The sequence below is a fragment of the Chiloscyllium punctatum genome, chromosome 20 (assembly GCF_047496795.1).
Source record: "Chiloscyllium punctatum isolate Juve2018m chromosome 20, sChiPun1.3, whole genome shotgun sequence".
Lineage (NCBI taxonomy): Eukaryota > Metazoa > Chordata > Chondrichthyes > Orectolobiformes > Hemiscylliidae > Chiloscyllium > Chiloscyllium punctatum.
Window position 1 is genome coordinate 76,798,504 of NC_092758.1, and position 23,394 is coordinate 76,821,897.

Below are 23,394 nucleotides of genomic sequence, written 5' to 3' on the forward strand. Positions count from 1 at the left end.
CTGGGCACTGCCCCACCAACGCGGCTATGTCTGCACCCAATCCTGGCATTCACACGAAACTTCTCACCGACATCTTCACTCTGGAAACCCCTGGATGACCCTGGTGGAGTTCAGTCAGTATCTGGCGGTGACCTTTGCTCGGGATACTCACCCTTGCTCCCCCCTAATAATGTGCCATCCCCTATGTGACCTGATCTCTCCAGGTCCAAAAAGGTTTCATTTCTGGCTTTGACAGGCCTTGGTTTCCCCCATCATCACTGGATGTTTCAGTTTTGCCTGGACTGGATCTTTCTGCGTCCGGTTTCTGATATTGTCAGCTGTGACCGGAAATGTGTCCAGAAAATTTAAAGCCATTGTTGATCCTTCCAGGGGCAGTACTACCCCTGGAAGATCTACCAGTGGGAGGCAGCTCAGTGCATCTGCATTTGCTACTTGGCCTTCTGGATGGAGTTCCAACATGTAATTATATAAATTTAGATAGAGGGCCCACTACTGAAATTGGCCTGAGGCTATGGGCAGCACTGCCTTGTCCTCTTTATGTGGACCTATCAGGGATTTGTGGTCCGTTACTATTATTTTTTTTTATTTTTTATCCCCCCAGCACCCATGGTGTGTGTGTGCAGGTGAGAGACAGAGTGAGAGACACAAGGTGTACGAATCTTTATTCAATTTCCACCACCAGGAAGATAGAAAACACCCGATTGGCCAGTGACAAGCAGCACCCTTCACAAAAGGGCAATGCTGTGTGATCAAACAGTGAAGGGGAGGGCAGGGATTAAATCAAAATAGAGTTGGAGGGGGAAATAATACACTCCACTCCCTGCGGCGCCCACCTCTCCCTGAACGACTCCAGGGTGTCTGTGGACACCGCGTGCTCCTTCTCCAAGGACACCCGGGCTCTAACGTAACCCCGGAAGAGGGGCAGGCAGTCGGCCCTAACGACCCCCTCCACGGCCGGCTGCCTGGACCTGTTGATGGCCAGTTTGGCCAGGCCCAGGAGCAGACCCACGAGGAGGTCCTCGGACCTGCCCTCCCTCCTCCGTACCGGGTGCCCGAAGATCAGGAGCGTGGGACTGAAGTGCAACCAAAAGCAGAGGAGAAGGTTTTTAAGAAAATCAAAAAGGGAGTGCAAACGCCCACACCCAATATATACATGGTCCACGGACTCCACAGCGCCACAGAACAAGCAGTTGGGCCGGGAGTCCGTGAACCACCGCAATCTGTGGTTGCAGGGGACCGCTGCGTGCAGCACCCTCCACCCCAGATCCCCGAGAGAAAGGGGGAGGACTCCCACGTAGAGAGCCTTCCACTGGGGATCTCCACCGCCCGGTGGCAAATGGGCACGCCAAGGCGTGTCCAGACGGTGGATGAGGGAGAAGAGGTGGACGGTGTGCAGCAGCAGTCGATACAGGGCCTTCCTTTTTATATCCCGTAAGGGAACAAAATTAAAATTCCGGAGGCGGCTCAGGTTGTGGGGCACAGGCTCCCGCGGGAAGTACGGGACCTTGGGGCCAATGTGAAATTCCGTCCGGGCCGGGGTGAGCGCGGACGGGATCCCACCGCACACCTGAGCGTCCTCCAACTGGTGCACTACGTCGGGTCCGAGCACCGCCGTTTTAAGGCGTCGGATGGCGGTGGCCACGTACCGGACGTCTACCGCTGCCCTGCTCGCTATGTCCTGCGGCAGCGTCCTGCCCAGGCCCCCGGCACCCAGCACGTCCCCGACCCTGGTCGCCCTCGCCGCCACGGCCCTCCCCTCCGACAGCCACTCGAACCCGCGAGTACGGAGGTGCGGATTCCTGAGCAACGGCTTCCTGACGACAGCCGCTACTCCAGCCGGAGGGTAGGCGCGACGCGATTCGACCATGTTCCAGACAGTGATCAGGTCCCGGTAAAAGACAGGCAGCACCTTGAGGGCGACCTCCAAACCGTCACGGTCGACGAACAAGAGCTGCGTGTCGTAGTTGAGGTTACGCACCTGGCGGAAAAAATACGTCGCCAGGGCGCACCACCTAGGAGGAGGCTCGACGTAAAGGTATCGCCGCAAGGTCTGAAGGCGGAACGTCGCGACCTGGGTGCGGACGCACACCAGCGACTGACCGCCCTCCTCGATAGGGAGACTCAGAACCTGCGCGGCGACCCAGTGCATCTTTTTGTCCCAGAAGAAGTCGACCAATGTTCTCTGGATGTCAACGACAAAGCCAGGAGGAGGGACCAAAGTGACCAGCCGGTACCACAGCATGGCGGCCACCAGCTGGTTTATGACCAGCACTCGACTCCTGTAAGATAGCACTCGGAGCAGTCCTGTCCAGCGGCCTAGGCGAGCCGAGACTTTGGCCTCCAGCTCCTGCCAGTTGGCCGGCCAGGATTCCTCAGCCGGGCTGAGGTAGACCCCCAGGTAGAGGAGATGGGTGGTACTCCAGCTGAACCCCCGTAACTCCTCCGGCAGAGAGTCCACCCGCCACGGACCGACCAGTAGTCCGGAACACTTGGCCCAGTTGATCCTGGCGGAAGACGCCGCCGAGTACACGGCCTGGCACTCACGCATCCTCCCCAGGTCAGCCGGTCGGTGAAAGTGAGGAGCACGTCGTCGGCGTAGGCCAAGAGGACCATCCCCGTGCCCGCGCCGCGCAGAACCAGCCCCGACAACCTCCTCCGCAAGAGGCGCAGGAAAGGCTCCACGCACAGGGAATACAGCTGGCCGGACAGGGGGCAGCCTTGACGCACTCCTCTCCCGAAGCGAAGGGGCGCCGTCAGGGACCCGTTAACTTTAACCAGACACTCTGCGGCGGCGTACAAAAGTCGGATCCGGGCGACGAACCGCATCCCGAACCCGAACGCCCGCAGAGTCCCAAGCAGGTACTCGTGATCGACCCTGTCGAACGCCTTCTCCTGGTCGAGAGACAGGAAGGTGCTCGGCAGACCAGCCCGTCGACAGAAATGGATCAGGTCCCGGACCAGGTGGACATTGTCGTGTATCCTCCGGCCCGGGACCGTGTAGGACTGGTCCGGGTGAATCATGTGGGCCAGCACGGACGCCAGGCGAGAAGACAACACCCTGGCGAAGATTTTGTAGTCCGTGCTGAGGAGGGAGACCGGACGCCAGTTCTTTAAGGAACGAAGGTCCCCCTTCTTTGGCAGCAGGACGATGACCGCCCTGCGCCAAGAAAGGGGCAGCTGTCCGGCATTTAGACACTCCCCCAGGACCTGTGCGTAGTCGTTCCCCAGGACGTCCCAGAACGCCCTGAAGAACTCCACAGTCAGCCCGTCCAGCCCCGGGGTTTTGCCCCTCGAGAGCCGGTCGAGGGCGCCGGTCAGCTCCTCTAAAGTGACGGGAGCGTCGAGCCTTCCGGCGTCCTCCGGGCCGAGCTGCGGCAGGTCCTCCCACAGAACTCTGCGAGCGTCCTCGCTGGACGGATCCGGAGAGAACAGAGCCGTGTAATAGTTTCGAACGTGGGCCCTGACGCCCTCCGGATCCGAGACGAGGGACCCGTCGTCGGCCAGCAGCACAAGGAGCTGCTGACGGGTGCCGCGCCTTTTTTCCAGCGAGTAGAAGAAGGGGGAGCCACGGTCCAGGTCCTGGAGGAGCTGGATCCGCGACCTCACGTAAGCGCCCCGAGCCCCGACGAGCTGCAGGTCCCGGAGCGCGGCCTTCTTCTCTTCGTACACCCCGCGCAGGGCCGGGTCCGCGTTGGGCTGACCGAGGCGTGACTCCAGGTCGAGCATCTCCCTCTCCAACTCCACGATCCTGGATTTCCGCCTCTTGGTCGACCCCCTCGCGTACTCCTGACAGAAGACGCGGACGTGAGCCTTGCCCACGTCCCACCATAGCCTCAGGGAGGGGAAGCTTCCCCGCTTCCTTCTCCAGCCGGCCCAGAAACGACTAAACGAGTCCCGGAACCGCTCGTCCTCCAGCAGCAGGTTGTTAAAGTGCCAGTACGCGGAGCCGAGCCTGGCGCCGAACGGAAGGAGTTCCGCCCACACCAGGTGATGGTCTGTGCACGACACCTGCCGCGTGGAGGCCTTCGGAAAACAGGAGGCGTACGCCCGCGAAACGTACAGGCGGTCGATTCTGGACGCTCCGACCCCAGGCCTCACGAAGGTGAAGGCGATGGAGTCGGGATGGAGAGTCCGCCAGACGTCCACCAGGTCGAAGGACTTGACCAAGTCCCCCAACCTCTTCCCCGACGCACAGCCAGTGCGGGCACCGCCGTGGTCCCTGCCCTCGAGGACGCAGTTAAAATCTCCCCCAAGGACGACGCACTGGTTCTCGTCGATGGAAGCGAGATGAGCGGACACTTCTTCAAAGAAGCTCGCTTGCCTCGGCCCGGCCAGGGGAGCGTATACGTTCACCAAGTGAAGCACCGCGCCCCCCAGCCGAACCGTCAGGTGAAGCAAATGGCCTGGCACCGGCTCCCTGACCCCCAAGATCTCCGGCTGAAAATGCGGGGCCAACAGGATAGCCACCCCGCCAGATCTGCGGGTGAGGTGACTCATGTAGACCCCCCCTCGCCACTCCAGGAGCCAGGTGGCTTCGTCTCCCGGGGTAGTGTGGGTTTCTTGCAGGAAGCACACCGCATACCTCCCGTCCCGAAGGACCGAGAGGGTCTGGAATCTGCGCTGTGACTCCCTGCTGCCGTTGATGTTGAGGCTGGCTATAGTCGTCTCCATGTCGGAAGCGTTGTGCAACCACCACCAGTACACAAAAACAAATACAGTTACTGGGAGGACGAGGGAGGGGCAGAGGAGTCCCTTGCCCTCACCAGGAGTGCCCCCAGGAAGTTCCTGACTCGTTTTCGCTCGTTGACGTCGAGCCCAGGCGCCTGGCGAGCAGCGTGGGCCGACCAATAAACTTGTTCGAAAGAGCTCCAGCGGTCGAGCGCCAGTTGGGCTCTATCCCGGCGACCTCGAGTTTCCTCGACAAATTCCCGGAGTTCTTCGAGGGGGATGAGGGGGAGATCGGCGGGGGGCACCTGGGACTCAAAAGTGTCGCTGCAGACAGAGTCCGCGTCGTCCCCGGTGTCCGCCACCGATCCCGATCCCTCCTCCGGGAGGTCGCCCTCGGTCGCCGACCCCTCCCCCCAAGGAGAGAGTGGGGGCTGTCCCGGCGCCGCCAACTGGCCTCAAACCCCCAGCGACCCCACCCCCAGGGTCACAGGCGGTACCTTCCTCAGCGCACCCCTTCCTGGAATGCCCTGAGTTCGGGTCGTCGAGCAGCAGAGGCTCGGGGCCCCGCTCCCCTCCCGACACCGGAACGCCCAGCTCCTCAGGGAAAAGGTCCTTCCCCAGGGCCAGTGCCCCCGGAGAAACAATCTGGGAGGGAGGAGGGAGGAGTGAGGATAACACCTTCCTCCTCTCCACCGCTCAACGACCCTGCAGACAGTTCACAGTTGTTGCCTGCACCACGGCCCATGTGGTTAAAGTCTTCCCCAGGGGCAGGAGGAATTGTGGCAGCAGAAGGTCCTGCTGTAGCCCCTGGGGGTTCGGGCAGGTCAGGCCACGGTGCAGGACACACAAGAGACACCGTTGGCGCGTCCCCTGGAGAGGGGCAGCACCGCCAACGCGCTGCTGGGATGACTCCCTCCTCCAACAGCTAGCGCCTCTTCCCCAAAGAGACAGGGGGGAATTTATGGGCCTTCCCCTCCCCGCCCACCTTGTTGGTCATGGGGCCCGAGGTCCCTCCACCCAGCCTTTCCCAGAATACTATTGGCTGGGGGAAGACAGGGGGTGTGGCCAGGGTAGGAAGGGCCAGAGGCTGAGGCATTGGGAGCCTCCGGCTTAGCCCCCGGTGCCGGGGTTTGTGGTGTTGACTTCGGGGGAGGGGGAGTGGGTGCAGCGGCGCCACCCTCAGCTGTTGGCGAGGGCTGGGCAGCCTTCTGGGTGGGGCAGTTCTTCCTAATGTGCCCCACCTCGCGGCACAGGTGGCACCGCACGCCGTCCGCCATCCAGAAGGCGCGGTAGGCCGCCCCCTCGTGGAGGAGGGTGAAAATAAACACCTGGCGTCTGAAGGAGTATACAAGTCGGAGGGCGGGGTCCTTCAGACCGAGCAGGAGCGGTTGGATCCCCGACCGGATCTCCCCCAAGGTGGTGAGGTGGGGGAGAAGGAGCTCGCTGGCAATAAAGGGCGGGACGTTGGAGATCACGACCCTCTGGGCCGTAACCTCCAGAGGGTCGACGGGCAAATGTGTCCCGCCCACAGTGAGCCCCCTCTCCACGGCCAGGTGGACCGCCTGCTCGGTCTTTAGGAAAAATACGGCCTTCCCGTACATCCGGGCTGCAGCGACAATGGCCAGTGGGCCGACCACACTAGCCATGGCCTTGCTGCAGGCCTCGATGGTCATGTTGGGGTGGGGATAGGCCTTGACCCCCAGGCGTTTAGTGAGGTGCCTGAAGGGGGTTTGGTTTGCGGCCGGGGCTGGGCCAGCTGAGCCTAAGGCAGCGGCTACCCCGGCATAGGTGCGGCTGGGCCCCGGCACCTTCGGGTTCGCCATATTCTGCTGCTGGAGGTTGGTAGGATCCAGGCAGCAGGGGTGGAGGTGGGCCTCTGGCAGCAGTAGTGAAGGTCCTGGGGAGGTGCCCAAGGCGAGTCCCAGGCAGCAATGGTGGAGACCGGCCTCAGGCAACAGCAGCGGTGGAGGCAGGCCTCGGGCGAGTCCCAGGTAGGCCCTTGGTCGCAGCGGTGGGAGCAGACCTGTTGGGGAGGGTCCCCCAGGCAAGTCCCAAAATGTAGTCCCAGGCAGCAGCGGTAGAGGTGGGCCTCCAGCAGTAGCAGTGGTGGAGGTCCTGGGAGGGACCCAAGGTGAGTCCCAGGCAGCAGCAGTGAGGCAGGCCCCAAACAGTAGCAGCTGAGGCATGTCAGGGTGGGGTCCCAGTGACCAGCAGTGGGAATGGGCCCCAGGTCAGCAGATACACTCCCTTGACCTGGGCGAGGCCCAGGACTCAAAGCTCCCACCTCCTTCTGCCTCAGCCGCCTCCTCCTCCTTCCTCCTCCTCCTCCTCCTTCCTCCTCCTCATCCTCCTTCCTCCTCCTTCGCATGGTGGCACAGTGGTTAGCACTGCTGCCTCACAGCGCCAGAGACCCGGGTTCAATTCCCGCCTCAGGCGACTGACTGTGTGGAGTTTGCACGTTCTCCCCGTGTCTGTGTGGGTTTCCTCCGGGTGCTCCGGTTTCCTCCCACAGTCCAAAGATGTGCAGGCCAGGTGAATTGGCCATGCCAAACTGTCCGTAGTGTTAGGTAAGGGGTAAATGTAGATGTAGGGGTATGGGTGGGTTACGCTTCGGCGGGGCGGTGTGGACTTGTTGGGCCGAAGGGCCTGTTTCCACACTGTAAGTAATCTAATCTAATCTCATCTAATCTAATCTCCTCCTTCCTCCTCCTTTCTCCTCCTCCTCCTGCCTCCTTCTTCCTCCCCCCTCCCCTCCTCCTCCTCCTCCTCCTCCCCCCTTCCCCGTACCCTCAGACTGCCTCCCAGTCTCCAGTCTCTCAGACAGCACCACCTCACAGTGCGAAGGTTTGCATGAGGGAGCGTGTGTGTGTGTCTGTGTGCGAAGGTTTGCGTGAGGGGGGCGTGTGTGTGTGACGGTGTGTGTTTACGTGCGAAGGTTTGCATGAGGGGGGCGTGTGTGTGTGACGGTGTGTGTTTACGTGCGAAGGTTTGCGTGAGGGGGGCGTGTGTGTGTGACGGTGTGTGTTTACGTGCGAAGGTTTGCATGAGGGGGGCGTGTGTGTGTGACGGTGTGTGTCTATTTGCGAAGGTTTGTATGATGGTGCGTGAGTGTGTGTGTGTGATGGTGAGTGTGTACTTGGGAAGGTTTGCATGAGGGAGCGTGTGTGTGTGACGGTGTATGTCTATTTGCAAAGGTTTGTGTGAGGGATCGTGTGTGTGTGTGATGAGTGTTTACATGGGAAGGTTTAAATGAGGGATCGTGTGTGTGTGATGGTGAGTGTCTATGTGGGAACGTGAGTGTGAGGAAGTGTGTGTGTTTGTGACAGTTATTGTGTATGTGCGAAGGTTTGTGTGAGGGAGTGTGTGAGTGTGACGGTGTGTGTCTATGTACGAAGGTTTGTGTAAGGGAGCGTATGTGTGAGACGGTCATGTATATGTGTGAGGGAGCGTGTGTGTGTGTGTGTGTGAGAGACGGTAGTGTTTAAGTGTGAAGGTTTTTGTGATGCAGCACGTGTGTGACGTTGAGTGTCAATGTGCAAAGATTTGTGTGAGGGAGCGTGTGTGTGTGTCTGTGTGTGAAGGTTTGCGTGAGGGAGCGTGTGTGTGTGTCTGTCTGCGAAGGTTTGTGTGAGGGAGCGTGTATGTGTGTTTGTGTGTCTGCATGTGAAGGTTTGCGTGAGGGAGCGTGTATGTGTGTTTGTGTGTCTGTGTGTGAAGGTTTGCGTGAGGGAGCGTGTATGTGTGTTTGTGTGTCTGTGTGCGAAGGTTTGCGTGAGGGAGTGTGTGTTTGTGTGTCTGTGTGTGAAGGTTTGCGTGAGGCAGCGTGTGTGTGTGTCTGTGTGCGAAGTTTTGCGTGAGGGAGCGTGTGTGTGTGTCTGTGTGCGAAGGTTTGCATGAGGGAGCGTGTGTGTGTCTGTGTGCAAAGGTTTGTGTGAGGGAGCGTGTGTGTGTGTCTATGTGCGAAGGTTTGTGTGAGGGAGCGTGTGTGTGTGTCTATGTGCGAAGGTTTGTGTGAGGGAGCGTGTGTGTGTGTGTGTGTGTCTGTGTGCGAAGGTTTGTGTGAGGGAGTGTGTGTGTGTGTGTGTGTGTCTATGTGCGAAGGTTTGTGAGAGGGAGCGTGTGTGTGTCTGTGTGCAAAGGTTTGTGTGAGGGAGCGTGTGTGTGTGTCTGTGTGCAAAGGTTTGTGTGAGGGAGCGTGTGTGTGTGTCTGTGTGCAAAGGTTTGTGTGAGGGAGCGTGTGTGTGTGTCTATGTGTAAAGGTTTGTGTGAGGGAGCGTGCGTGTGTGTCTATGTGTAAAGGTTTGTGTGAGGGAGCGTGTGTGTATGTCTATGTGCGAAGGTTTGTGTGAGGGAGCGTGTGTGTGTGTCTGCGTGCAAAGGTTTGTGTGAGGGAGCGTGTGTGTGTGTCTGCAAGCGAAGATTTGTTTGAGGGAGCGTGTGTGTGTGTCTGTGTGCGAAGGTTTGCGTGAGGGAGTGTGTGTGTGTGAGGGAGCGTGTGTGTGTGTGTCTGTGTGCAAAGGTTTGTGTGAGGGAGCGTGTGTGTGTGTCTGTGTGCGAAGGTTTGTGTGAGGGAGTGTGTGTCTGTGTCTGCGTGTGAAGGTTTGTGTGAGGGAGCGTGTGTGTGTGTCTGCGAGCGAAGATTTCTTTGAGGGAGCGTGTGTGTGTGACGGTGAGTGTGTGTGTGTGTGTGTCTGTGTGCGAAGGTTTGCATGAGGGAGCGTGTGTGTGTGTCTGTGTGTGTGTGTGATGAGTGTTTACATGGGAAGGTTTGTGTGAGGGATCGTGTGTGTGTGATGCTGAGTGTCTATGTGTGAACGTGAGTGTGAGGAAGTGTGTGTGTTTGTGACGGTTATTGTGTATGTACGAAGGTTTGTGTGAGGGAGTGTGTGAGTGTGACGGTAGTGTCTATGTGTGAGGGAGCGTGTGTGTGCGTGTGCGTGTGCGTGTGTGTGTGTGTGTGCAAAGGTTTGCGTGAGGGAGTGTGTGTGTGTGTCTGTCTGTGAAGGTTTGCGTGAGGGAGCGTGTGTGTGTGTCTGTGTGCGAAGGTTTGTGTGAGGGAGCGTGTGTGTGCGTGCGTGTGTGTGTGTGTGTGTGTTTCTGTGTGTGAAGGTTAGCGTGAGGCAGCGTGTGTTTGTATATGTGTGGGAAGGTTTGCATGAGGGAGCGTGTGTGTGTGTCTGCGTGCGAAGGTTTGTGTGAGGGAGCGTGTGTGTGTCTGTGTGCAAAGGTTTGTCCACGGGAGTGTCTGTCTGTGTCTGCGTGTGAAGGTTTGTCTGAGGGAGCGTGTGTGTGTGTCTGCATGCGAAGGTTTGTGTGAGGGAGCGTGTGTGTGTATCTGCGTGCAAAGGTTTGTGTGAGGGAGCGTGTGTGTCTGTCTGCGTGCGAAGATTTGTTTGAGGGAGCGTGTGTGTGTGTCTGTGTGTGAAGGTTTGCGTGAGGGAGCATGTGTGTGTGACGGTGTGTGTCTATTTGCGAAGGTTTGTATGATGGTGTGTGAGTGTGTGTGTGTGATGGTGAGTGTGTACTTGGGAAGGTTTGCATGAGGGAGCGTGTGTGTGTGACGGTGTCTGTCTATTTGCAAAGGTTTGTGTGAGGGTGCGTGTCTGTGTGTGTGTGTGTGTGATGAGTGTTTACATGGGAAGGTTTGTGTGAGGGATCGTGTGTGTGTGATGCTGAGTGTCTATGTGTGAACGTGAGTGTGAGGAAGTGTGTGTGTTTGTGACGGTTATTGTGTATGTGCGAAGGTTTGTGTGAGGGAGTGTGTGAGTGTGACGGTAGTGTCTATGTGTGAGGGAGCGTGTGTGTGCGTGTGCGTGTGTGTGTGTGTGTGTGTGTGTGTGCAAAGGTTTGCGTGAGGGAGTGTGTGTGTGTGTCTGTGTGCAAAGGTTTTTGTGAGGGAGCGTGTGTGTGCGTGTGTGTGTGTGTGTGTGTGAGATGGTAGTGTTTAAGTGTGAAGGTTTTTGTGATGGAGCACGTGTGTGACGTTGAGTGACTATGTGCAAAGGTTTGTGTGAGGGAGCGTGTGAGTGTGTCTGTGTGTGAAGGTTTGTGTGAGGGAGCTTGTAGGTGTGTCTGTGTGTGAAGGTCTGCGTGTGGGAGCATATGTGTGTGTCTGTGTGCAAAGCTTTGTGTGAGGGAACATGTGGGTGTGTCTGTGTGCGAAGGTTTGCGTGAGGGAGTGTGTGTGTGTGTTTCTGTGTGTGAAGGTTTGCGTGAGGGTGCATGTATGTGTGTTTGTGTGTCTGTGTGCGATGGTTTGCTTGAGGGAGGGTGTGTCTGTGTGTCTGTGTGCGAAGGTTTGCGTAAGGCAGCGTGTGTGCGTGTCTGTGTGGGAAGGTTTGTGTGAGGGAGCGTGTGTGTGTCTACGTGTGAAGGTTTGCGTGAGGGAGCGTGTGTGTGTGTCTGTGTGCAAAGGTTTGTGTGAGGGAGCGTGTGTGTGTCTGTCTATGTACGAAGGTTTGTGTGAGGGAGCGTGTGTTTGTGTCTGCGTGTGAATGTTTGCGTGAGGGAGCATATGTGTGTGTCTGCGTGTGAAGGTTTGCGTGAGGGAGCGTATATGTGTGTTTGTGTGTCTGTGTGTGAAGGTTTGTGTGAGGGAGCGTGTATGTGTGTTTGTGTGTCTGTGTGCGAAGGTTTGCGTGAGGGAGTGTGTGTTTATGTGTCTGTGTGCGAAGGTGTGCGTGAGGGTGCGTGTGTGTGTCTGTGTGCGAAGGTTTGCGTGAGGGTGCGTGTGTGTGTCTGTGTGCGAAGGATTGTGTGAGGTAGCGTGTGTGTGTCTGTGTGCGATCGTTTGTGAGAGCAAGCGTGTATGTGTGTGACGTTGAGTGTTTACGTACGAAGGTTTGCGTGAGGGAGTGTGTGTGCGTGTGTGTGTGTCTGCGTGCAAAGGTTTGTGTGAGGGAGCGTGTGTGTGTGTCTGCGAGCGAAGATTTGTTTGAGGGAGCGTGTGTGTGTGTCTGTGTGCGAAGGTTTGCGTGAGGGAGCATGTGTGTGACGGTGATTGTCTACGTGCCAAGGTTTGTGTGAGGGAGCATATGTGTGTGACGGTGAGTGTGTGTGTGTGTGTGTCTGTGTGCGAAGGTTTGCATGAGGGAGCATGTGTGTGTGTGACGGTGAGTGTTTACGTGCGAAGGTTTGCGTGAGGGAGCGTGTGTGTATGACGGTGTGTGTCTATTTGCGAAGGTTTGTATGATGGTGTGTGAGTGTGTGTGATGGTGAGTGTGTACTTGGGAAGGTTTGCAAGAGGGAGCGTGTGTGTGTGACGGTGAATGTCTATTTTCAAAGCTTTGTGTGAGGGTGCGTGTCTGTGTGTGTGTGTGTGATGAGTGTTTACATGGGAAGGTTTGTGTGAGGGATCGTGTGTGTGTGATGGTGAGTGTCTATGTGTGAACGTGAGTGTGAGGAAGTGTGTGTGTTTGTGACGGTTATTGTGTATGTGCGAAGGTTTGTGTGAGGGAGTGTGTGAGTGTGACGGTGTGTGTCAATGTACGAAGGTTTGTGTGAGGGAGCGTATGTGTGTGACGGTAATGTCTATGTGTGAGTGAGCGTGTGTGTGCGTGTGTGTGTGTGTGTGTGTGTGTGTGCAAAGGTTTGCGTGAGGGAGCGTGTGTGTGTGTCTGTGTGTGAAGGTTTGCGTGAGGGAGCATGTGTGTGTGTCTGTGTGCGAAGGTTTGTTTGAGGGAGTGTGTGTGTGTGTGCATGTGTGTGTGTGTGTGTGTGTGTGAGACGGTAGTGTTTAAGTGCGAAGGTTTTTGTGATGGAGCGTGTGAGTGTGTCTGTGTGTGAAGGTCTGCATGAGGGAGCGTGTGTGTGTGTCTGTGTGCGAAGATTTGTCTGAGGGAGCGTGTGCGTGTGTCTGTGTATGAAGGTCTGCGTGTGGGAGCGTGTGTGTGTGTCTGTGTGCGAAGGTTTGTGTCAGGGAGCGTGTGGGTGTGTGTGTGTGTCTGTGTGTGAAGGTTTGCGTGAGGGTGCGTGTATGTGTGTTTGTGTGTCTGTGTGTGAAGGTTTGCGTGAGGGAGGGTGTGTCTGTGTGTATGTGTGCGAAGGTTTGCGTGAGGCAGTGTGTGTGTGTGTCTGTGTGGGAAGATTTGTGTGAGGGAGCGTGTGTGTGTCTGTGTGCGAAGGTTTGTGTGAGGGAGCGTGTGTGTGTGTCTGTGTACGAAGGTTTGCGTGAGGGAGCGTGTGTGTGTCTGTGTGCAAAGGGTTGTGTGAGGGAGCGTGTGTGTGTCTGTGTGTGAAGGTTTGCGTGAGGGAGCGTGTGTGTGTGTCTGTGTGCGAAGGTTTGCGTGAGGGAGCGTGTGTGTGTCTGTCTATGTACGAAGGTTTGTGTGAGGGAGCGTGTGTGTGTGTCTGCATATGTGAAGGTTTGCGTGAGGGAGCGTGTATGTGTGTTTGTGTGTCTGTGTGTGAAGGTTTGCGTGAGGGAGCATGTATGTGTGTTTGTGTGTCTGTGTGCAATGGTTTGCGTGAGGGAGTGTGTGTTTGTGTGTCTGTGTTCGAAGGTGTGCGTGAGGGAGCGTGTGTGTGTGTCTGTGTGTGAAGGTTTGTGTGAGGTAGCGTGTGTGTGTCTGTGTGCGATCGTTTGTGAGAGCGAGCGTGTATGTGTGTGACGTTGAGTGTTTACGTACGAAGGTTTGTGTGAGGGAGCGTGTGTGTGTGTCTGCGTGCGAATGTTTGCATGAGGGAGTGTATGTGTGTGTGTGTCTGTGTGCGAAAGTTTGCGTGATGGAGTGTGTGTGTGTGTGTGTGTCTGTGTGCGAAAGTTTGCGTGAGGGAGTGTGTGTTTGTGTGTCTGGGTGCGAAGGTTTGCATGAGACAGCGCGTGTGTGTGTCTGTGTGCTAAGGTTTGCGTGAGGGAGTGTGTGTGTGTGTGTGTCTGTGTGCGAAGGTTTGTGTGAGGGAGCTTGTGTGTGTGTCTGTGTGCGAAGGTTTGTGTGAGGGAGCGTGTGTGTGTCTGTGTGTGAATGTTTGTGTGAGGGAGTGTGTGTATGTCTGTGTGCGAAGGTTTGCGTGAGGGAGCGTGTGTGTGTGTCTGCATGCGAAGGTTTGTGTGAGGGACCGTGTGTGTATGTCTGCGTGCGAAGGTGTGTGTGTGGGAGCGTGTGTCTGTCTGTGTGCGAAGGTTTGTGTGAGGAAGCTTGTATGTGTGTCTGTGTGCGAAGGTTTGTTTGAGGGAGCGTGTGTGTGTGTGTCTACGTGCGAAGGTTTGCGTGAGACAGCGTGTGTGTTTATCTGTGTGGGAAGGTTTGCGTGAGGGAGCGTGTGTGTGTCTGTGTGTGAAGGTTTGCGTGAGGGAGTGTGTGTGTGTGTCTGCATGTGAAGGTTTGTGTGAGGGACCGTGTGTGTGTGTCTGCGTGTGAAGGTTTGTGTGAGGGAGCGTGTGTGTGTGTCTGCTTGTGAAGGTTTGTGTGAGAGAGCGTGTGTGTGTATCTGCGTGTGAAGGTTTGCGTGAGGGAGTGTGTGTGTGTGTCTGCATGTGAAGGTTTGTGTGAGGGAGCGTGTGTGTGTGTCTGCGTGTGAAGGTTTGTGTGAGGGAGCGTGTGTGTGTGTCTGCTTGTGAAGGTTTGCGTGAGGGTGCGTGTGTGTGTCTGTGTGTGAAGGTTTGCGTGAGGGAGTGTGTGTGTGTGTCTGCATGTGAAGGTTTGTGTGAGGGACCGTGTGTGTGTGTCTGCGTGTGAAGGTTTGTGTGAGGGAGCGTGTGTGTGTGTCTGCTTGTGAAGGTTTGTGTGAGGGAGCGTGTGTGTGTATCTGCGTGTGAAGGTTTGCGTGAGGGAGCGTGTGTGTGTGTCTGCTTGTGAAGGTTTGCGTGAGGGAGCGTGTGTGTGTGTCTGCTTGTGAAGGTTTGCGTGAGGGAGCGTGTGTGTGTGTCTGCATGTGAAGGTTTGTGTGAGGGAGCGTGTGTGTGTGTCTGCATGTGAAGGTTTGTGTGAGGGAGCGTGTGTGTGTGTCTGCTTGTGAAGGTTTGCGTGAGGGAGTGTGTGTGTGTGTCTGCATGTGAAGGTTTGTGTGAGGGAGCGTGTGTGTGTGTCTGCTTGTGAAGGTTTGCGTGAGGGAGCGTGTGTGTGTCTGTGTGTGAAGGTTTGCGTGAGGGAGCGTGTGTGTCTGCGAGCGAAGGTTTGTGTGAGGGAACGTGTGTGTGTATCTGCGTGTGAAGGTTTGCGTGAGGGAGTGTGTGTGTGTGTCTGCATGTGAAGGTTTGTGTGAGGGAGCGTGTGTGTGTGTCTGCTTGTGAAGGTTTGCGTGAGGGAGCGTGTGTGTGTCTGTGTGTGAAGGTTTGCGTGAGGGAGCGTGTGTGTGTCTGCGAGCGAAGGTTTGTGTGAGGGAACGTGTGTGTGTGTCTGTGTGCGAAGGTTTGTGTGAGGGAACGTGTGGGTGTGTCTGTGTGCGAAGGTTTGCGTGAGACAGCGTGTGTGTTTGTCTGTGTGGGAAGGTTTGTGTGAGGGAGCGTGTGTGTGTCTGTGTGCGAAGGTTTGTGTGAGGGAGCATGTGTGTGTGTCTCCGAGCGAAGGTTTGTGTGAGGGAACGTGTGGGTGTGTCTGCGAGCGAAGGTTTGTGTGAGGGAGCTTGTGGGTGTGTCTGCGAGCGAAGGTTTGTGTGAGGGTGCGTGTGTGTTTGTCTGTGTGGGAAGGTTTGTGTGAGGGAGCGTGTGTATGTCTGTGTGCGAAGGTTTCCGTGAGGGAGCGCGTGTGTGTGTCTGTGTGCGAAGGTTTGCATGAGGGAGAGTGTGTGTGTGATGGCGTGTGTCTTTTTGCGAAAGTTTGTATGATGGTGCGTGAGTGTGTGTGTGTGACAGTGAGTGTGTACATGGGAAGGTTTGCATTAGGGAGCGTGTGTGTGTGACGGTGTATGTCTATTTGCAAAGGTTTGTGTGAGGGATCGTGTGTGTGTTAGAACATAGAACATAGAAGAATACAGCGCAGTACAGGCCCTTCGGCACTCGATGTTGCGCCAATCCTAGCCCACCTAACCTACACTAGCCCACTATCCTCCATATACCTATCCAATGCCCGCTTAAATACCCATAAAGAGGGAGAGTCCACCACTGCTACTGGCAGGGCATTCCATGAACTTACGACTCGCTGAGTGAAGAACCTACCCCTAACATCAGTCCTATATCTACCCCCCCTTAATTTAAAGCTATGCCCCCTTGTAATAGCTGACTCCATACGTGGAAAAAGGTTCTCACTGTCAACCCTATCTAACCCCCTAATCATCTTGTACTTTTTTTTAAGTCAGGTTTCTCACATACGCATAGAATGCCTTGGGGTTATCCTTGATCCTATCCGCCAAGGATTTTTCATGCCCTCTCTTAGCTCTCCTAATCCCTTTCTTCAGGTCCCTTCTGGCTATCCTGTATCCCTCCACTGCTCTGTCTGAACCTTGTTTCCTCAACCTTATGTAAGCATTGTTTCCTCAACCTTATGTTATGGTGAGTGTCTATGTACGAAGGTTTGTGTGAGGGAGCATATGTGTGTGATGGTAGTGTCTATGTGTGAGGGAGCGTGTGTGTGTGTGTGTGCATGTGTGTGTGTGTATGTGTGTGTGTGTGAGACAGTAGTGTTTAAGTGCAAAGGTTTTCGTGATGCAGCACGTGTGTGACGTTGAGTGTTTATGTGCAAAGGTTTGTGTGAGGGAGCGTGTGTGTGTCTGTGTGTGAGGGAGTGTGTGTGTGTGTGTGTGTCTGTGTGTGAATGTTTGCGTGAGGGAGCGTGTATGTGTGTTTGTGTGTCTGTGTGCGAAGGTTTACGTGAGGGAGCGTGTGTGTGTGTCTGTGTGCGAAGGTTTGCGTGAGGGAGCATGTGTGTGTGTCTGTGTGCGAAGGTTTGCGTGAGGGAGCATGTGTGTGTCTGTGTGGGAAGGTTTGTGTGAGGGAGTGTGTGTGTGTCTGTGTGCGAACGTTTGTGAGAGTGAGCATGTATGTGTGTGACGGTGAGTGTTTACGTACGAAGGTTTGTGTGACGGAGCGTGTGTGTGTGTCTGCGTGCGAAGGTTTGTGTGAGGGAGGGTGTGTGTGTGTCTGCGTGCGAACGTTTGCGTGAGTGAGCGTATGTGTGTGTCTGCGTGTGAAGGTTTGCGTGAGGGAGCGTGTGTGTGTGTCTGTGTGCGAAGGTTTGCGTGAGGGAGTGTGTATGTGTGTTTGTGTGTCTGTGTGCGAAGGCTTGCTTGAGGGAGTGTGTGTGTGTGTCTGTGTGCGAAGGTTTGTGTGAGGGAACGTGTGTGTGTGTCTGTGTGCGAAGGTTTGTGTGAGGGAGCATGTGTGTGTGTCTGCGTGCGAATGTTTGCGTGAGGGAGTGTGTGTGTGTGTCTGCGTGCGAATGTTTGCGTGAGGGAGCGTGTGTGTGTGTTGCGTGCGTAGGTTTGTGTGTGGGAGCGTGTGTGTGTGTCTGCGTGCAAATGTTTGCGTGAGGGAGCGTGTGTGTGTGTCTGCGTGCGTAGGTTTGTGTGTGGGAGCATGTGTGTGTGTCTATGTGTGAAGGTTTGTGAGAGGGAGTGTGTGTGTGTGTGTCTGTGAGCCAAAGTTTGTGTGAGGGAGCGTGTGTTTGTGTCTGCGTGCGAATGTTTGCGTGAGGGAGCGTGTGTGTATGTCTATGTGCGAAGGTTTGTGAGAGGGAGTGTGTGTGTGTGTCTGTGTGCGAAGGTTTGCGTGAGGGAGCATGTGTGTGTGTCTGTGTGCGAAGGTTTGCGTGAGGGTGCGTGTGTGTGTGTGTCTGTGTGCGAAGGTTTGCGTGAGGGAGGGTGTGTCTGTGTGTCTGTGTGCGAAGGTTTGCGTGAGGGAGCGTGTGTGTGTCTGTGTGCGAAGGTTTGTGTGAGGGAGCGTGTGTGTGTGTGTGTGTGTCTGTGTGTGAAGGTTTGCGTGAGGGTGCGTGTATGTGTGTTTGTGTGTCTGTGTGTGAAGGTTTGCGTGAGGGAGGGTGTGTCTGTGTGTATGTGTGCGAAGGTTTGCGTGAGGCAGTGTGTGTGTGTGTCTGTGTGGGAAAGTTTGTGTGAGGGAGCGTGTGTGTGTCTGTGTGCGAAGGTTTGTGTGAGGGAGCGTGTGTGTGTGTCTGTGTATGAAGGTTTGCGTGAGGGAGCGTGTGTGTGTCTGTGTGCGAAGGTTTGCGTGAGGGAGCGTGTGTGTGTCTGTGTGCAAAGGGTTGTGTGAGGGAGCGTGTGTGTGTCTGTGTGTGAAGGTTTGCGTGAGGGAGCGTGTGTCTGTGTCTGTGTGCGAAGGTTTGCGTGAGGGAGCGTGTGTGTGTCTGTCTATGTACGAAGGTTTGTGTGAGGGAGCGTGTGTGTGTGTCTGCATATGTGAAGGTTTGCGTGAGGGAGCGTGTATGTGTGTTTGTGTGTCTGTGTGTGAAGGTTTGCGTGAGGGAGCATGTATGTGTGTTTGTGTGTCTGTGTGCGAAGGTTTGCGTGAGGGAGTGTGTGTTTGTGTGTCTGTGTGCGAAGGTGTGTGTGAGGGAGCGTGTGTGTGTGTCTGTGTGTGAAGGTTTTTGTGAGGTAGCGTGTGTGTGTCTGTGTGCGATCGTTTGTGAGAGCGAGCGTGTATGTGTGTGACGTTGAGTGTTTACGTACGAAGGTTTGTGTGAGGGAGCGTGTGTGTGTGTCTGCGTGCGAATGTTTGCATGAGGGAGTGTATGTGTGTGTCTGTGTGCGAAGGTTTGCGTGAGGGAGTGTGTGTGTGTGTGTATGTCTGTGTGCGAAGGTTTGCGTGAGGGAGTGTGTGTTTGTGTGTCTGGGTGCGAAGGTTTGCGTGAGGCAGCGTGTGTGTGTGTCTGTGTGCGAAGGTTTGCGTGAGGGAGCATGTGTGTGTGTCTGTGTGCGAAGGTTTGCGTGAGGGAGCTTGTGTGTGTGTGTCTATGTGCGAAGATTTGTGAGAGGGAGCGTGTGTGTGTGTCTGCGTGCGAAGGTTTGTGTGAGGGAGCGTGTGTGTGTGTGTCTGTGTACGAAGTGTTGCGTGAGGGAGTGTGTGTATGTGTCTGTGTGCGAAGGTTTGCGTGAGGGAGCGTGTGTGTATGTCTGTGTGCGAAGGTTTGTGTGAGGGAGTGTGTGTGTGTGTCTGTGTGCGAATGTTTGTGTGAGGGACCGTGTGTGTGTGTGTGTCTGCGTGCGAAGGTTTGCGTGAGGGAGCTTGTGTGTGTGTCTATGTGCGAAGGTTTGTGAGAGGGAGCGTGTGTGTGTGTCTATGTGCGAAGGTTTGTGTGAGGGAGCGTGTGTGTGTGTCTGTGTGCGAAGGTTTGCGAGAGGGAGTGTGTGTATGTGTCTGTGTGCGAAGGTTTGCGTGAGGGACCCTGTGTGTATGTCTGTGTGCGAAGGTTTGTGTGAGGGAGTGTGTGTGTGTGTCTGTGTGCGAATGTTTGTGTGAGGGACCGTGTGTGTGTGTGTGTGTCTATGTGCGAAGGTTTGCGTGAGGGAGTGTGTGTGTGTGTGTGTGTGTCTGCGTGCGAAGGTTTGCGTGAGGGAGCTTGTGTGTGTGTCTATGTGCGAAGGTTTGTGAGAGGGAGCGTGTGTGTGTGTCTATGTGCGAAGGTTTGTGTGAGGGAGCGTGTGTGTGTCTGTGTGCGAAGGTTTGCGTGAGGGTGTATGTGTGTGTGTGTGTGTCTGTGTGCGAAGGTTTGCGTGAGGGAGCTTGTGTGTGTGTCTATGTGCGAAGGTTTGTGAGAGGGAGCATGTGTGTGTGTCTGCGTGCGACGGTTTGTGTGAGGGAGCGTGTGTGTGTCTGTGTGCGAATGTTTGTGTGAGGGAGTGTGTGTATGTCTGTGTGCGAAGGTTTGTGTGAGGGACCCTGTGTGTATGTCTGCGTGCGAAGGTTTGTGTGAGGGAACGTGTGTGTGTGTCTGCGTGTGAAGGTATGTGTGAGGGAGTGTGTGTGTGTGTCTGTGTGCGAAGTTTTGTGTGAGGGAGCATGTGTGTGTGTGTCTGCGTGCGAATGTTTGTGTGAGGGAGCGTGTGTGTGTGTCTGCGTGCGAAGGTTTGTGTGAGGGAACGTGTGTGTATGTCGGCGTGCGAAGGTTTGTGTGAGGGAACGTGTGTGTGTGTCTGCGTGTGAAGGTATGTGTGAGGGAGTGTGTGTGTGTGTCTGTGTGTGAAGTTTTGTGTGAGGGAGGGTATGTGTGTGTCTGCGTGCGAAGGTTTGTGTGAGGGAACGTGTGTGTATGTCGGCGTGCGAAGGTTTGTGTGAGGGGACGTGTGTGTGTGTCTGCGTGTGAAGGTATGTGTGAGGGAGCGTGTGTGTCCGTCTGTGTGTGAAGTTTTGTGTGAGGGTGCGTATGTGTGTGTCTGCATGTGAAGGTTTGCGTGAGGTAGCGTGTGTGTGTGTGTCTGTGTGCGAAGGTTTGTGTGAGGGAGCGTGTGTCTGCTTGTGAAGGTTTGTGTGATGGAGCGTGTGTGTGTGTCTGCATGTGAAGGTTTGCGTGATGTAGCGTGTGTGTGTGTGTCTGTGTGCGAAGGTTTGTGTGAGGGAGTGTGTGTGCGTGCGTGTGTGTGATGGTTTGCATGAGGGAGCGTGTGTGTGTCTGTGTGCAAAGGTTTGTGTGAGGGAGTGTGTGTGTGTGTGTGTGTCTGTGTGCGAAGGTTTGTGTGAGGGAGTGTGTGTGTGTGTCTGTGTGCGAAGGTTTGTGTGAGGGAGTGTGTGTGTGTGTCTGTGTGCGAAGGTTTGTGTGAGGGAGTGTGTGTGTGTCTGTGTGCGAAGGTTTGCGTGAGGGAGTGTGTGTGTGTGCGATGGTTTGCGTGAGGGACCGTGTGTGTGTGTGTGTCTGTGTGTGAAGGTTCGTGTGAGGGAGTGTGTGTGTGTGTCTGTGTGCGAAAGTTTGTATGAGTGAGCGTGTGTGTGTGTCTGCGTGTGAAGGTTTGCGTGAGGGAGCGTGCGTGTGAGACCGTGTGCGAAGGTTTGTGTGAGGGAGCGCATGTGTGAGACTGCGTGTGAAGGTTTGCGTGAGGGAGCGTGTGTGTGAGACCGCATCCAAAGGTTTGCGTGAGGGAGCATGTGTGTGAGACCGCGTGTGAAGGTTTGCGTGAGGGAGCGTGTGTGTGAGACCGCATCCAAAGGTTTGCGTGAGGGAGCGCGTGTGTGAGACTGCGTGTGAAGGTTTGCGTGAGGGAGCGTGTGTGTGAGACCGCATGCAAAGGTTTGCGTGAGCGTGTGTGTGAGACTGCGTGCAAAGGTTTGCGTGAAGGAGCGTGTGTGTTTGTGTGTGTGTGTGTGTGTGTGTGTGTTTGTGTGACAGTGAATGTCTACGTGCGATGGTTTGTATGAGGGAGCGTGTGTGTGTGACGGTGAGTGTCTACGTGAGAGGATTTGTGTGAGGGCGGTGGGTGTGTGTTACTGTGTGTGTCTATTTGCAAAGGTTTGTGTGAGGGGGCGTGTGTGAGTGAGATGGTGAGTGTTTAAGTGCAAAGGTTTGCATGAGGGTGCCTGTGTGTGTGTGATGGTGAGTGTTTACGTGTGAATGTTGGTGTGAGGGAGCATGTGTGTGTGTGACAGTTAGTGTGTATGTGCGAAGGTTAGTGTGAGGGAGCGTGTGTGTCGGTCAGTGATTGCTTACGTGCAAAGGTTTGCGAGAGGGTGTGTGCGTGCGTGACGTGTGTGTCTATTTGGAAAGGTTTGTGTGAGGGAGCGTTAGTGTGTGTCATTGTGCGTAGGCTTGTGTCAGGGAGCTTGTGTGTCTGACAGTGTGTCTATGTGCGAAGATTTATGTGAGGGAGCGTGTGTGCGTGACGGTGAGTGTTTACATGCAAAGGTTTTGGTGAGGGAGCGTGTGTGTGTTTGACGGTGTGTGTCTACCTGCAAAGGTTTGTGTGAAGGAGAGTGTGTGTGAGTGTTTACATGTGAAGGTTTGAGTGAGGGAGAGTGTGTGTGTGATAGTGCGTGTGTCTATGTGCAAAGGTTTGTGTGGGGAAGCGTGTGTGTGAGTGTTTACATGTGAAGGTTTGAGTGAGGGAGAGTGTGTGTGTGATGGTGTGTGTGTCTATGTGCAAAGGTTTGTGTGGGGAAGCGTGTGTGTGAGTGTGTGTGTGATGTTGAGTGTTCACGTGTGAAGGTTTGTGTGAGGGAGCGTGTGTGTGTGTGACGGTGAGTGTTTACGTGTGAAGGTTTGTGTGAGGGAGCGTGTGTCAGCGTGTGTGACAGTGTGTGTCTGTGCGAAGGTTTGTGTGAGGGAGCGTGTGTGTGTGTGACGGTGAGTGTTTACGTGTGAAGGTTTGTGTGAGGGAGCGTGTGTCAGCGTGTGTGACAGTGTGTGTCTGTGCGAAGGTTTGTGTGAGGGAGCGTGTGTGTGTGTGACGGTGAGTGTTTACGTGTGAAGGTTTGTGTGAGGGAGCGTGTGTCAGTGTGTGTGACAGTGTGTGTCTGTGCGAAGGTTTGTGTGAGGGAGCGTGTGTGTGTGTGACGGTGAGTGTTTACGTGTGAAGGTTTGTGTGAGGGAGCGTGTGTCAGTGTGTGTGATGGAGTATGTCTATGTGCGAAGGTTTGTGTGAGGGAGCGTGTGTCAGTGTGTGTGATGGAGTATGTCTATGTGCGAAGGTTTGTGTGAGGGAGCGTGTGTCAGTGTGTGTGATGGAGTATGTCTATGTGCGAAGGTTTTGCGAGGGTGCCTGTTTGTGTTTGTCAATGTGTGTGTTAATGCCTGTGTGGGAGTGTGTTGATGTTTGTGATGGCCTGTGTGTCAGTGTGTGTGTGGGGATGCTGCAATGATTGGATCCAGGTGGATCTTGTTGAGTACGAGATCCTTTTTGGGGTTGTTAGCCTGGGCCAATCAGGAAGGCCTGGCTGACCAAATATTAGCTGGGAATGGGGGAGTTCATGGCCTAGTGCTATTATTGTTGGATTTGTCAATCTAGAGACCCAGGGAAGGTCCAAGGGATCTGGGTTCAAATCCTGCCACAGCAGGTGATGGAATTGAATTCCGAGTCTAATGATGACCATTACCAATTGTTAGGGAAACCCGTCTTGGTCACTAACTTCTTCTGGGGAAGGAAGTATGCCATCCTTACCTTGTCTAGCCTGCAGGTGACTCCAGACCCTCAGCAATGTAGTTGACCCTTAACTGCCATCTGTCACGGTCAATAAATGCTGGCCTAACCAACAACATCCTTATCCCATGAATGAATTTTTTAAAACTAACCAGGAATTTAGAATCTCCTCCGGGACTAACTGACTGGCTACAGCCAGTGTACTGTGTCCAAGTAAATATTGGGTGACTTGGTGATGAGATACTGACCTCTGTGTAGCTATTGTAGTGACTTTGTCTGAGAATGTATGTGAGTGTGAGTTTGCTACTGTGTGATTGTGCATTTAGATTAGATTAGAATACATTACATTAAAGTGTGGGAACCGGCCCTTCGGCCCAACAAGTCCACACCGACCCGCCGAAGCGCAACCCACCCATTCCCCTACATTTACCCCTTACCTAACACTACGGGCAATTTAGCATGGCCAATTCACCTGACCTGCACATCTTTGGACTGTGGGAGGAAACCGGAGCACCCGGAGGAAACCCACGCAGACACAGGGAGAATGTGCAAACTCCACACAGTCAGTCGCCTGAGGTGGGAATTGAACCCGGATCTCTGGCGCTGTGAGGCAGCAGTGCTAACCACTGTGCCACCCACTATTTATGTCAGTGTGTGAGTTTTTCAGTGTATGATTGTGTATGTGTGTTTGTGTATCTGAGGGCATGTGTGAGTGTGTGATTGTGTATGTCAGTGTCTTAAGGTGTGCATGTGTGTGTTAGTGTATGTGTTGTG